This window comes from Suncus etruscus, chromosome 16, assembly GCF_024139225.1.
Source record: "Suncus etruscus isolate mSunEtr1 chromosome 16, mSunEtr1.pri.cur, whole genome shotgun sequence".
In the NCBI taxonomy this organism is placed as follows: Eukaryota; Metazoa; Chordata; class Mammalia; order Eulipotyphla; family Soricidae; genus Suncus; species Suncus etruscus.
In genome coordinates, this window is record NC_064863.1 from 27,335,066 (window position 1) to 27,348,647 (window position 13,582).

Below are 13,582 nucleotides of genomic sequence, written 5' to 3' on the forward strand. Positions count from 1 at the left end.
CTGCCATTCCCCTTGCTGGCAAAAACTCCCGGTTTCCAGGAAGCAAAGAGATCCTTCAAGAGCTAGAAGCCCGGGAGTTCAAATCCCAACCAAACCCTCTCTTGGAACCGAGTGGGAAATAGGGAAAGCCTGGGTAACCTTTAAGCTCCTCATTGGGACCCACCTCATTGACTCCCCAGGCATGTAGCCCAGAGAAAACCCTGGTGTTCCGGAGGAAGGAGGTGGAATGGTGATGGGTAAACCAGGTCCCGCACCCCTCCTAGGCCTGGTTAAAAAGGCCTTTGGCATGGCGGAGGTCTGCCAAACCCCACGTTGGCCAAAACTCCCGGCTCCCAGGTAGCTGAAAGCCTGGAAATTCACAGCCCCAACCCAAAACCTCCCTCTAGAGCTGGGTAGGAAATGAATGTGGTTTATTCTGGATGAACAATAACCCTAGTTTAATAATAAATGACCCTCTGTATCATAATTTTATTTTTTGATTTATAGACCACACCGGTAAACTCCTGGCTATGCATTGAGAAATCGCCCTGGTTTGGGGGACCATATGGGACACCAAGGGATCAAACCAGGGTTCTTCTTAGGCTAGCATGTGCAAATCAGATGCCTTACACCCTCGCCTCTGCTCCAAACCCTGTCACATTATTTTTTAAGCCTTAACTCTAATAATCACTTGATATTAGTATGGACACACAGCTGTTTTTAAGATGTTGTTTTGTTTTCTTGAAAGATTGTCCTCTAACCTTTGACTTTGAGTCTGTTTGCTCAGACTAATTCAGACTAATTTTTTTTTCAGGCAGCAAATATTGGATTAAATTTTCTCATCTTTATATCACTTTGTGTCTCTTATCTGGTATAATTAGTTTATTAATGATGAAAGATACTATTGTCCTAGAATTCAGGCCATGTTTTGTATAAGTTTGGTGTATTTGTAGGGTCTGTCTTATATTAATTTAACAACTTAAATTTTTGGAAAAAGAAACAATGTTGTACCTATGTTATAAACAATAATATTTGTTATAAACAAATAATGCAAATACTTTTGCATTATTGTCATTCCTGAAAAAGAAAAAAATTGAAGAATAAATAAAGAGAAATCTATAAAGAGGAAGAAAGAGAGAATGAAAGCAAGCAAAAAAGGAAAGAGAAAAAGAGGGAGAAAAGGGATTGAAAGAGAGATAAAAATAAATAAAGAAAATAATTTTTTTATTCTTTTTGAAAATATTTTACAAACAATTCTACCTCTGGGCATCTCTTTAAAAGATACATACACCTGGACTTGAAGAGAGTGAAATGTTTACAGATCTTGCCAAACATGCCACTAACCTGCACTGTATTCCTTGAACCATATTTTCCCCAAAATATCTCTGGTTATAATGCAAGTAATCTTAAAGCATCAAAACATGTGACTCTAAAAGACACTTGTAACCACAATGGTGGCCAGATAATATGACTAATATACCTCAGAGACTGAGTAGCAAAGCATCCTCATTTTCTTTCATTAAAATGCCATCTTTATTGACTAATAATTGCCTCAGTCCATCTAAGCCTTCTCAAAATCTTTTAAAGCCCTAGACTAAATACAAAACAAATTATAATATATATATATATATTCACGTGTCATTGCAGTACTATTTATTATTGCAAAAATTGAAAGCAACACAAATATTCAAAGACAATAGTGTTAATTAAGTTTGGGGAAATATCTAGATCTATATTTATATATGTGTTTGTGTATAAAACGTAGCTGTATTCCAATCTAAATAAAAATAAAATATTATTTTACTAATAATGGGATGAAATAGGGGTGTCTTGTTAAGTTTAATAAGTTATAAGGAGAAAATACAAAATCTGATGTTATCACTATGTGGTATATATACAAAAATTAAGTAAGAGAATGCCAATGCCCAATTAAAACAACTGCATTCTGACAATAGAATAAAGGGCATTATTAAGAGTATTAAAAAAAAAGACCTCAGGCAGTGTGAGAGAGAAACATTGACACTTTATCGTGAACATATTTGATAATATTATATATCTACAGCATATGATTACTCTCATTTAAAGCTAAAATCAAATAAAACAATCAAATTTTTTGTGGTTTTTAGGTCATACCCGGCAATTATCAAAGGTATCCAAGCTCTGCAAACAGAAATTGCTTCGGCAGGCTAGGGAGACCATCTGGAATGCCAGGAATCGAACTTGGTTTATTTGGGGTTGGCTTCATGCAAGGCAAACCCCCACTGTGGTCCCCAAAATTATTTTGATTCTTAATTTTCATTTAATATTTGATCTCTTTAAACTTACAAAACTAATATATGCCCAAATAAACTTACAAAACAATATATGACCAATTTTCAAATTATAGTAGTTTTTAATAACAATCACAAATATAATAGTATAATTTTAAAAGTATCCAAAAAATTGGGGCCTTAGTGATGGCGCAGCAATAGAGCATTTTCCTTGCACCCAGTTGATTCAGGACGTACAGTGATTCCACTCTTCTGGCTTCCCTTATGGTCTTCCAAGTTAGGAGTGTTTTCTGAGTGCATAGCTAGGAGTAACCCCTGAGGGTTACTGGGTGTGATAATTAAAAAAATAAAGAAAAAGAATCCAAAAATTTGGACACTGAGTTTATACAAACTGAGAATACATATCCTGATAATATATTTGTTTTATTTTGTAACCAAGTATTATATATCAAAATATATTCAAATAAGTAATAAATATGCATTTTAATATTTTCTACACTGTAAGTGTATAAATTTTCAAGATAATTTTTCTCATACTTATTGGCCAATAAGTTATTATCAACAAATCATTAGCAAATATAATACATTTATTATCAAAAAATTAAATTATCAATAAGGGAAGCATAAAATATAATGGGGAAAAGTTTTCTGTTTGAGGCTCATCCAATCAAATTGTACGGAGTACAGCTCAGTGATAGAGCATTAGATTGCAATCCAATTCTTTCCACTGGATAACTTTTGAATAAAATTCGGATTTTTTTTTGGTGTAAGACTTAAATTGTTAAAGATATTATGTCCATATTGTTTTAGCCAGGCCCGCTCAATAAATAGAGCCTTTCATTCTTAAAAGAATCCTAAACACTATACGTTCAACACAATGGAATTTAAACATAAAGGGAAAGTGGAGGTTAAACCTTCATTATATTATTTATGTGATTCTTACTAACTTACAGAAAAATGACTCCTAAAGCTAAATTTGGTTTCTATTCAGACAGAAAAACACCAATTTTATGCCTTTATTTTATTTTTTCCAGGTGGTGAATTTAGAATAAGAATATCAGGAGGATAAGGTCAAACACTAAACACTTTGGTACAAATCTTAGGTTATACACAAAATGTGAGATATTTTACTGAATAAGACTAATTTCTACTACAAAACCAACAATTACTGATACAAACAAGGCTATTTAGCTTGCTCTGCTTCTAGCTTCTTTTTCCATAATGCATCCACTTGTTTTGATTGTCTATTGAAATGTACTCTATAATAGAGATCAGTGCTGAGAAAATAAATACTATGAATTATCACAATTTGAACAAACTGTATTGGCATCTCTGTTATATTCTCTACCTTTTGCCAGTCCTTAGTGAGTCAAATAACTGCAAATATGTATGCAGAGCTTTATTGAAAACAAAATAATATCAAAATACTGAATGACTGCATCTCTTTAAAACTTATAAATACATATATTCCAATAGCAATAAACATCCTAATTTTTTAACACCAATTAGCTTGTTAGTGTTTAATATGATCATGTATAGTTCTGTGTCAAACAACGTAATAAAACACCTTAGGAAAAATGATAAATTTTGATTGATCCCATAGGGGCCATAATATGCCACCATATAGTATGAATTTATATATATGTATTTTAGAATGGGTCTATTTTTATATGTTCTATTATCATTGTTTCTATTACCTGTGACTAGCATTAAAAATACCCTTTTCATAATTTTAGAAATTGCCTTGGTTTAAAGAAGATTCAACATAATCAATTCAAATTTTAAGTAGTGGTGTGCTTTCAGAAGTTCTCATTATGCTTATTTAATAAGAAGTCAGCACCAGGCGTACCCCAAACCATTATTACCTATTTTCAAATTAAAGTGAAAATAACAAAACAGAAATTGTTTGACAATACTTACCCTCAAGGTCAAGGTTTACATGACTTTAATGTATGGTGTTAGTTGTAATTCTGGCAGAAACTGTACCCTCTACTGAGTGTGGCCATTGAATTCACCCAGTCTCAGCAGTATCCACTGTCAGTAAGAAAAACAAACAGTATTTCAAACAAAAAAGAAACAAAAATGTTCCTTAAACTCACTTATATGCACAGATGCATCTTTCTCCAGTGTTCAGCAGAAAAAAATCAGAGTTGACAGCTGTATTATCCAGATCCCAGATGCTGCTATGCTTCTTACAACTGAAGAAACTTCTGAAAGATCATAATGTGAAAGTTGGAATATCTATTTCTATCAACTGCTGCATATAATTTTTATTCAATGATCCTGAAAAGTTTGCTTTTCTGAAGAAACAACCATAACATATCATAAAAAAGGGGGGGGGGAGCAGGAGTGGTGATGCAAAAGTAGTGTGTGTGCCCTGCACGTGGCTGACCCAGGACGGACCTCTGTTCAATTCTCGACTTTGCATAAGGTCCCCCAAGCCAGTAGCGATTTCTGAATGCATAGCCAGGAGTAACGCCTGAGTGTCACCAGGTGTGGCTCAAACCAAAAATAAATAAATAAAAATAAGATAAGTATGATTATTTTAGTAAACATATAGTGAAAGAAAAAAACTAGATTTTGTGATAGAATATAATAAAATGTGAACAGATGTCGATTTATAAAGATATCTATCTGAAACATGTAACATTATAAGCCAGTTACAAAAAAGAAAATTTTCACAAGAGGAAAGTGTTTCAAAAACAATTAAATAGCTTCACAATCTAGATGATAGGTACAAAATATTGAAAAAATAGAGAAAACAAATAATTAAGAATGGCTTACTCTTAACAATTTTTTATATATTTAATTAGTTACTTTCTACAGTCTAGCTTACATTACAGGTCATAAGAAAATATTATAATTCTGCATTTTGAAGCTGCCCAGTGAGTAAATTCTGGCTGTGGGGTTTGCCGTCCAATAAGCTGAGCTCTCTGGCCTGCGGAGGCTCTGCCCTGCTGTGCCTTTGTTGACTTTGAGGACCTCAAGGAAAACTTCTCCTGTGCCTTTCTGCCTGTGTTTCTGAATTCGTGAAGGTCTCCTCAGAGGCCTAGGGAGTGCACCCCCAAAATACTGTTAACTAGAGGCAGCAGAAGAGCTCAGCCACTCTGCTTCGCTTCGCGGCCACACACTTTCTAACCAATGAATCCCACCAGAACATGCAGGAAAAACCACACTACAAGTGTGACAATGGGGAAACCTCGCAGGCAAACATCATGCACAGAGAATGAAGGTGAAAGCTCGGATGGCCAAAAAAAATTCCAACTACCTGATTAACCTCTCGAATAAGGAACTTAAAATAGCAATATGGAAAATGTTTGAAGAACTCAAAAAAAAGCATGGATCTATCTGAACAGAACACAAAGAGAGAAATCAGAAAACTCCAAATTGAAATAACAGATCTGAAAAACACGGTAGCTCAACTGAAAAACTCAATGGATGGCCTTGCCATCAGGGTATCAGTAGCTGAGGAGAGAATCAAAGTACTGGAAAATGTGATGCAGAAAAAATCAACACAACAGAAGAAATTGGAAAAGAAACTTAAATCAAATGAACAGGCAATGGAAAAAGTACTCAAGGAATGCGAACAGATTAAAATAGAAGTCTTTGATAAACTCAACAGAAACAACGTAAGAATCATTGGAGTCCCAGAGACCAGGGTAGGAGATCTCCAGGAAGAATCAACTGTCAGAGACATTATCAAAGAGATACTCCCAGAGTTAAAGAATACACGCAATCAAATCCTGCATGCCCAAAGTGTACCAGCTAAAAGAGATCCAAAGAAAAACACTCCAAGACACATCCTCGTTACAATGACAAATCCCACAGATAGAGATAGAATACTGAAAGCAGCAAGATCAAAAAGGGAAATTACATTCAAAGGAACATCTCTAACACTTACAGCAGACATGTCACAAGAAACTCTCAAGACCAGAAGACAGTGGTGGGATATTGTGAAAAGACTGAGTAAAATAAATGCCTCACCGAGAATATTGCACCCAGCCCAACTCACATTCAGGTTTGAAGGAAGAATACATAGCTTCATGGATAAACAACAGCTGAGAAACTTCACAGATGATAAACCATCCTTAAAGGAAAAACTGACAGGTCTACTCTAAGACAAGATAGACTAACAAACACAGCAAACTTATCTACAAAGATGATATTAAATCCTATGACAATCATCTTCCTCAATGTCAATGGACTAAATTCACCAATTAAAAGACACAGAGTGGCAAAATGGGTAAAAAAATATGAATCCAACCTTCTGCTGCCTACAAGAAACACATCTGAATAGTCAGAACAAACATAGACTCAAAACAAAAGGCTGGAGGAAAATCATCCAAGAATACAACACCCTCAAAAAGCTAGGGTGGCCATATTAATATCTGAGAACACCAAATTTATACTCAGAAAAGTGGTAAGGGACAAAGATGAACACTATGTACCAATCAAGCGATATGTGCAACAGGAAGAAATCAAAATATTAAACATATATGCACCCAATGAGAGACCAGCAAATTATCTACTACAGTAACTGACAAATCTGAAAGAAGACATCAATAATAACACAATAATTGTGGGAGATCTCAACACGGCCCTGTCAACACTTGATAGGTCAACCAGACTGAAACCCAACAAAAACATATTAGCCTTGAAAAGAGTAATGGAATAAAGTTGACTAGTAGATATATATAGGACACTCCATCCAAAAAACCTGGGTACACGTTCTTCTCCAATGTACATGGATCATTCTCCAGGATAGACTACATGCTGACACATAAAACATACCTCCATAAAATCAAGAGGATAGAAATCTTGCAGGCTACCTTTGCTGACCACAAATCTCTGAAATTAGATGTGAACTACAAAGGCACACAGAAGAAAAACTTTAACAATTGGAAATTAAACACCCTGCTAATGAACAACCAGTGGGTCAGAGATAAAATCAAAAAGGAAATCAAAACTTTCCTGGAAACAAATAATAATGAAGATACAAACTGCCAGAATCTATGGGACACAGCAAAAGCGGTCCTGAAAGGAAAATTTATAGCTCTACATGCACACATCAGGAAGGAATAAGGGACATAGCTGAATAACTTAATGACGCAGCTCAAAAAATTAAAAAATGACCAACAATAGGATCCAAAAATAGGGAGAAAGAAGGAAATAACAAAGCTGAAAGCAGAACTCAATGAATTGGAAAACCAAAAAACAACCCGAAATATCAATGAAACCAGAAGTTGGTTCTTTGAAAAAATAAACAAGATTGATAGACCATTGGCAAAACTCACAAAGAAAGAGAGAGAGAAATCTGATAACCCATATTAGAAATGAAAAGGAGAGATCACGACAGATATTGCAGAGATCCAAAGATAATCAGAGACTACTTTGAGAAACTTTATGCTACTAAACACTAGAACCTAGAAGAAATGGATAAATTCTTGTGAACTTACAACCTTCCACAGTAATGTAAGGAGGATGTAGCATATATAAAAACACCCCCATCACTACTGAGGAAATTGAAACTGGAATCAAACATCTGCGCAAAAATTAAAACACAGACCCAGATGGATTTCCTAATGAATTATTTCAAATCTTACAAGAGGAGCTACTACCAATCCTAGCCTGGCTATTCCATGAAATTGAAAAAACGGGAACACTCCCAAACAGCTTTTATGAAGCAAACTTCACCTTGATACCAAAACCAGACAGAGATGCTGAAAAAAAGAAAATTACAGACCAATATCCCTGATGAATGCTGATGAAAATATCTTCAACAAAATCCTGGCAAATAGGATGCAATGCATCATCAATAAGATCATACATTATGACCCAGTAGATTTCATCCCAGAAATGCAAGGATGGCTTAACATCCATAAATCTATCAACATCATATACAACATCAACAACAAGAAAAATAAAAATCACATAATCATATCAATAGATGCAGAAAAGCATTTGATAAGGTACAACACCCATTGTTGATCAAAACTCTCAGCAAGATGGGAATGGAAGGAACCTTCCCCATTCTATTTGAAGCCAGCAACCACAAACCAATGGCAAATATTATCCTCAATGGAGAAAAACTGAAAGCCTTTCCTCTAAATTCTGGTACAAGACAAGGCTGTCCGCTCTCACATCTCCTCTTCAACATAGTACTGGAAGTTCTTGCCATAGCGATCATGCAAGAAAAAGATATCAATGGAATCCAGATAGGAAAGGAAGAAGTCAAGATCTCATTTTTTGCAGACGACATGATACTCTACTTAGAAAACCCTAAAGACTCTACCTAAAAGCTTCTAGAAACAATAGATTTACATAGCAAGGTGGCAGGCTACAAAATAAACCTACAGAAATCAATGGCCTTTTTATACACCAATAATGATAGTGAAGAGATGGAAGTCAGGAAGGCAATCCATTCACAATAGCGCCACACAAACTCAAATATCTTGGAGTCAACTTGACCAAAGACGTGAAGGACCTATACAAAGAAAACTATAAAGCCCTACTTCAAGAAATGAGAGGACACATGGAAATGGAAACATATACCCTGCTCATGGATTGGCAGGATTAACATAATTAAAATGGCAATATTCCCCAAAGTATTATATAGATTTAATGCAATCCCCTTAAAAATACCCATGACATTCTTCAAAGAAGTAGATCAAACACTTATGAAATTCATTTGGAACAATAAACACCCTCAAATAGCTAAAGCACTTCTAGGGAAAAGGAAAATGGGAGGCATTAATTTCCCCAAATTTAAACTGTACTCAAAGCAATATTATCAAAACAGCATGGTATTGGAATAAAGACAGACCCTCAGATCAGTGAAATAGGCTTCAGTTCTCAGACATTGTCCCCCAGACATACAATTACCTAATTTTTGACAAAGGTGCAAGAAATCCTAAGTGGACCAGGGAAAACCTCTTCAACAAGTGGGGCTGGCAGAACTGGTTAGCCACTTGCAAAAAAGCGAACACAGACCCCCAGTTAACATCATTTATTAAGGTAAAATCCAAATGTTAAAAAGACCTTGATATCAGACCTGATACCATAAGTTATATAGAATAACACGTCGGTAAAACACTCCATGACATTGAGACTAAAGGCATCTTCAAGGAGGAAACTGCACTTTCCAAACAAGTGGAAGCAGAGATTAACAGATGGGAATGCATTACACTGAGAAGCTTCTGCACCTCAAAAGAAATAGTTCCCAGAATACAAGAGTCACCCACCGAGTGGGAGAAACTATTCACCCAACACCCATCAGATAAGGGGCTAATATCCAAAATATACAGTGCACTGACAGAACTTTACAAGACAAAAACATCTAATCCCATCAAAAAATGGGGAGAAGAAATGTACAGACCATTTGACAAAGAAGAAATACAAATGACAAAAAGGCACATGAAAATATGCTCCTCATCACTAATCATCAGGGAGATGCAAATTAAAACAATGATGAGATACCACCTCACACCACAGAGATTGGCGCACATCACAAAAAAATGAGGAAAATCAGTGCTGGCAGGGATGTAGAGAGAAAAGAACTCTTATCCACTGCTGGTGGGAATGCAGTCTAGTCCAACCTCTATGGAAGCTATATGGAGATTCCTCCAAAATCTGGAAATTGAGCTCCCATTTGACCCAGCTATTCCACTCCTAGGCATATACCCTAGGAACACAAGAACACAATATAAAAACCCATTCCTCACACCTATATTTATTACAGCACTATTCACAATAGCCAGGCTCTGAAAACAACCAAGATTCCCTTCAACAGATGAATGGCTAAAGAAAATGGTACATATACACAATGGAATCTTATGCAGCCATCAGTAGAGATGAAGTCATGAAATTCTCCTATACATGGATGTACATGGAATCTATCATGCTGAGTGAAATAATTCAGAAGGAGCGAAAGAGAGAGATGCAGAATAGTCTCACTCATCTATGGGTTTTAAGAAAAATAAAAGTCATTTTGCAACAATGAGAGAAAGACTGTAACTTCCAGCTCACTTCAAGAAGCTCACCACAAAGAGTGGTGTGTGCAGTTATAGAAATGACTACACAGAGAACTACCATAATCATGTGAATGAATGAGGGAACTGGAAAGCCTGTCTAGAGTACAGGTGGGTGTGTGGTGTGATGGAGGGTGATTTGGGACATTGGTTGTGGGAATGTTGCACTGGTGAAGGGGGTGTTCTTTAAAGGACTGAAACCTAATCACAATCATAAATGTAATCAAGATGTTTAAATAGAGCCGCTCCAAACCGGGGTGTAGGGAACCCCGCTCCTGACCCTGCGGCACCAAGGGTGAGTGCATTTTTCTGGGGCACCCACACGTGGAGGACCGGAGGCATCCGCGTCCGCCACCTTGCGCGCGACCCCCCCCCATAGACTGCGGTAGACTGCAGAGGCCAGAGCCACTCCAAACCGGGGTGTAGGGACCCCTGCTCATGTCCCCGCTGGCGACCAGGGCACTCGGAGAACACCGCACAGGCCAAATTGTTGGCACAGAGACCACACCAACCATTGCCTCAATTTTCAGGCCCCAGAGTTCACCCCACCCGACCCGAGCATAGACAGAGGAGGGCATTCCCTAGTACCTAGTGGGCCGGAGTCACCTGCCCTGCTGGGACAGGTGGGACGAATAGACTGGGTGAGCTTGGGCCTGCTCCCTGGACCTTTAGGTAACCTAGAGCAACCTAGCCCCGAGCCCCAGAGTGGAGCTGAGACCCCCCAAGGGCTGAGAGCAGCTACCGGGAGGGCTTGACTGGGGGAATTTCTTCCACGGAAACTCGGAGGAGCAGAGCTTCATTGACCCCCAGATAAGGGAGGGAACAGAGAGTCAGGCTCAACAGCGCCCGCAACCAGTGTGACCAGAAGCGGAACTAAACCTGCTGACAGGAATAAAGAGGAAGACTGACTTCCAAGTAGTAGAGGAGAGGAGAGGAGACAGAGGAGAGGAGAAACAGTGCCCCCCACCACTGTGGTCAGGAAAGGGCCAGTACTAGCTGCCAACAAAAGGGGAAAACAACTAACTAGGCCACATAAAGAGTACAGGAGGATCCAAACCTCAGCGAGTTCACCCAAAAGTCCCTCTAGAACCACCCTCAAGGAGGGAACCCACTCCCACACCACAGGGGATCAAAACAGGTGAAAATTAGAAGCACAGCACTCTAAAACACACCATTAAATACAAAGAAATATGCGTAAATCAAGGAGATCTCTAATATCTGGAGATATGGTGACAAACCCTTGCAAGCTTCCAAGTCCACCAAAACGCACAGATCCACGTGATGAAGACCTAAAAGCAGCCAGGAAGAAGGAAATGCAAGAATTAATAAAAGAATTGAGAGAAACCCTAGCTATCGAGTATAAGAAATCTATGGATGAACGAATCAGCCAAATTAAAGAAGAAATGTTAAAGAACATGAGATATTCCATACAAAAAAAAGTGAAGGAATTAAAAGACAAAGTAACAAGCCTTACAAGCAGAAACACAGAATTGGAGAAACACATTGAAGAACTCGAAGGAAAACTGCAAACAAAAAATGATCAAGAAACCAACAAAGAAATAAAAGGCAAAGCACTGGAAGGAAAGGTCCAGTATCTAATGAACAAGGACAAAAGAAACAATCTAAGAATTGTGGGTATACCAGAAGGAGAGGAAATAGGGAAAGGGAAAGAACAAGTAGTCAGAGAGATAATAGAGGAGAACTTCCCCACCCTCTGGAAGGAAACTGCAATGCCAATCCAGGAAGTAAAAAGAGTTCCCAATAAGATAGACCCTAATAAACAAACACCAAGACACATGGTAATCCAATTGGCAAAAAACAAAGAGAAAGAGGAACTCCTTAAAGCAATAAGGAAGAAAAGAAACCTCAAGTACCAAGGTAGGGACATAAGAATCAAACCAGATCTCCCATTCGAAATAATTCAAGCAAGAAGACAGTGGAATGACATATTTAAACGACTGAACGAAAGAAATTTCCAACCTAGGGTCCAATACCCAGCAAAACTTACATTCATATGGGAGGATAGACTAAAAACATTCTCAAACAAGAACAAATTTGAACTATTTGTGCAAACAAAACCGATCCTAAGCGACTTACTCAAAGACGAATTACACAATCCAAACCCCAAATTGTAACCAAAACCACCCTACACAACACAACTACACAACAATCCTCTCTCTCAATAATCTCCCTAAATGTTAACGGACTAAACTCTCCAATTAAAAGACACATAGTAGAGAACTGGATTAAGAAAAATAAACTGGACTTCTGCTGTCTGCAAGAAACACACCTACAGATGCAGGATAAGCACAGGCTTAGCATAAAAGGTTGGAAAGTAATTATTCAGGCCAATGGAAAACAAAAAAGAGCAGGGACAGCCATTCTTATATCAGACCAAATTGCATTCAACCTCAAGAAAGTGATCAGAGACAAAGAGGGTCACTACTTACTGATCAGGGGAACAATAGATCAAGAAACACTAACCCTGGTCAATATCTATGCACCTAATGTAGAGCCAGCAAAATATGTGAGGCAACTACTGGCAAACCTGGAGAAACACATGAAGGGAAATGTGATAATAGTAGGGGACCTCAATACTCCACTATCACCACTGGACAGATCCACCAAACAGAAAAATAGCAAAGAAATAAGAGCTCTGAATGAAATATTAGAAGATTTAGGGCTAATAGACTTATATAGAGCCCTCCACCCCCAGAAAGCAGAATACACATTCTTCTCAAGCCCACATGGAATCTTCTCCAGAATAGACCATGTCTTAGGATACAAAGCCAACCTATATAAGACCACAAAGGTAAGGATCATTAGAAGTACCCTCTCAGATCACTATGCAACAGAGCTCAAAATTGAGATCAAGAAGAAGCAATGGAGAAAAACTAATACCTGGAGATTAAACAACATGCTGCTCAACAACAGCTGGATCAAAGAACAACTCAAGGAAGAAATAAAAAGATTCCTTGAGACAAATGACAATGAAGAGACAACATGTCAAAATTTATGGGACACAGCAAAAGCAGTAATTAGGGGGAAACTCATAGCAATACAGGCCTATGTCAAGAAACAGGAAAATAACAAAACCAACAGTTTAAAAGATCACCTCAAAGAATTGGAACAACAGCAACAGAGAAATCCAACCACATCTAGAAGGCAAGAAATAATAAAAACCAGAGCAGAAATACACAACATAGAAACTAAGTAAACAATACAAAAAATCAATGAGACCAGGAGTTGGTTTTTCGAAAAAATAAACAAGATAGACAAACCACTGGCAAAACGCACCAAAAAAAA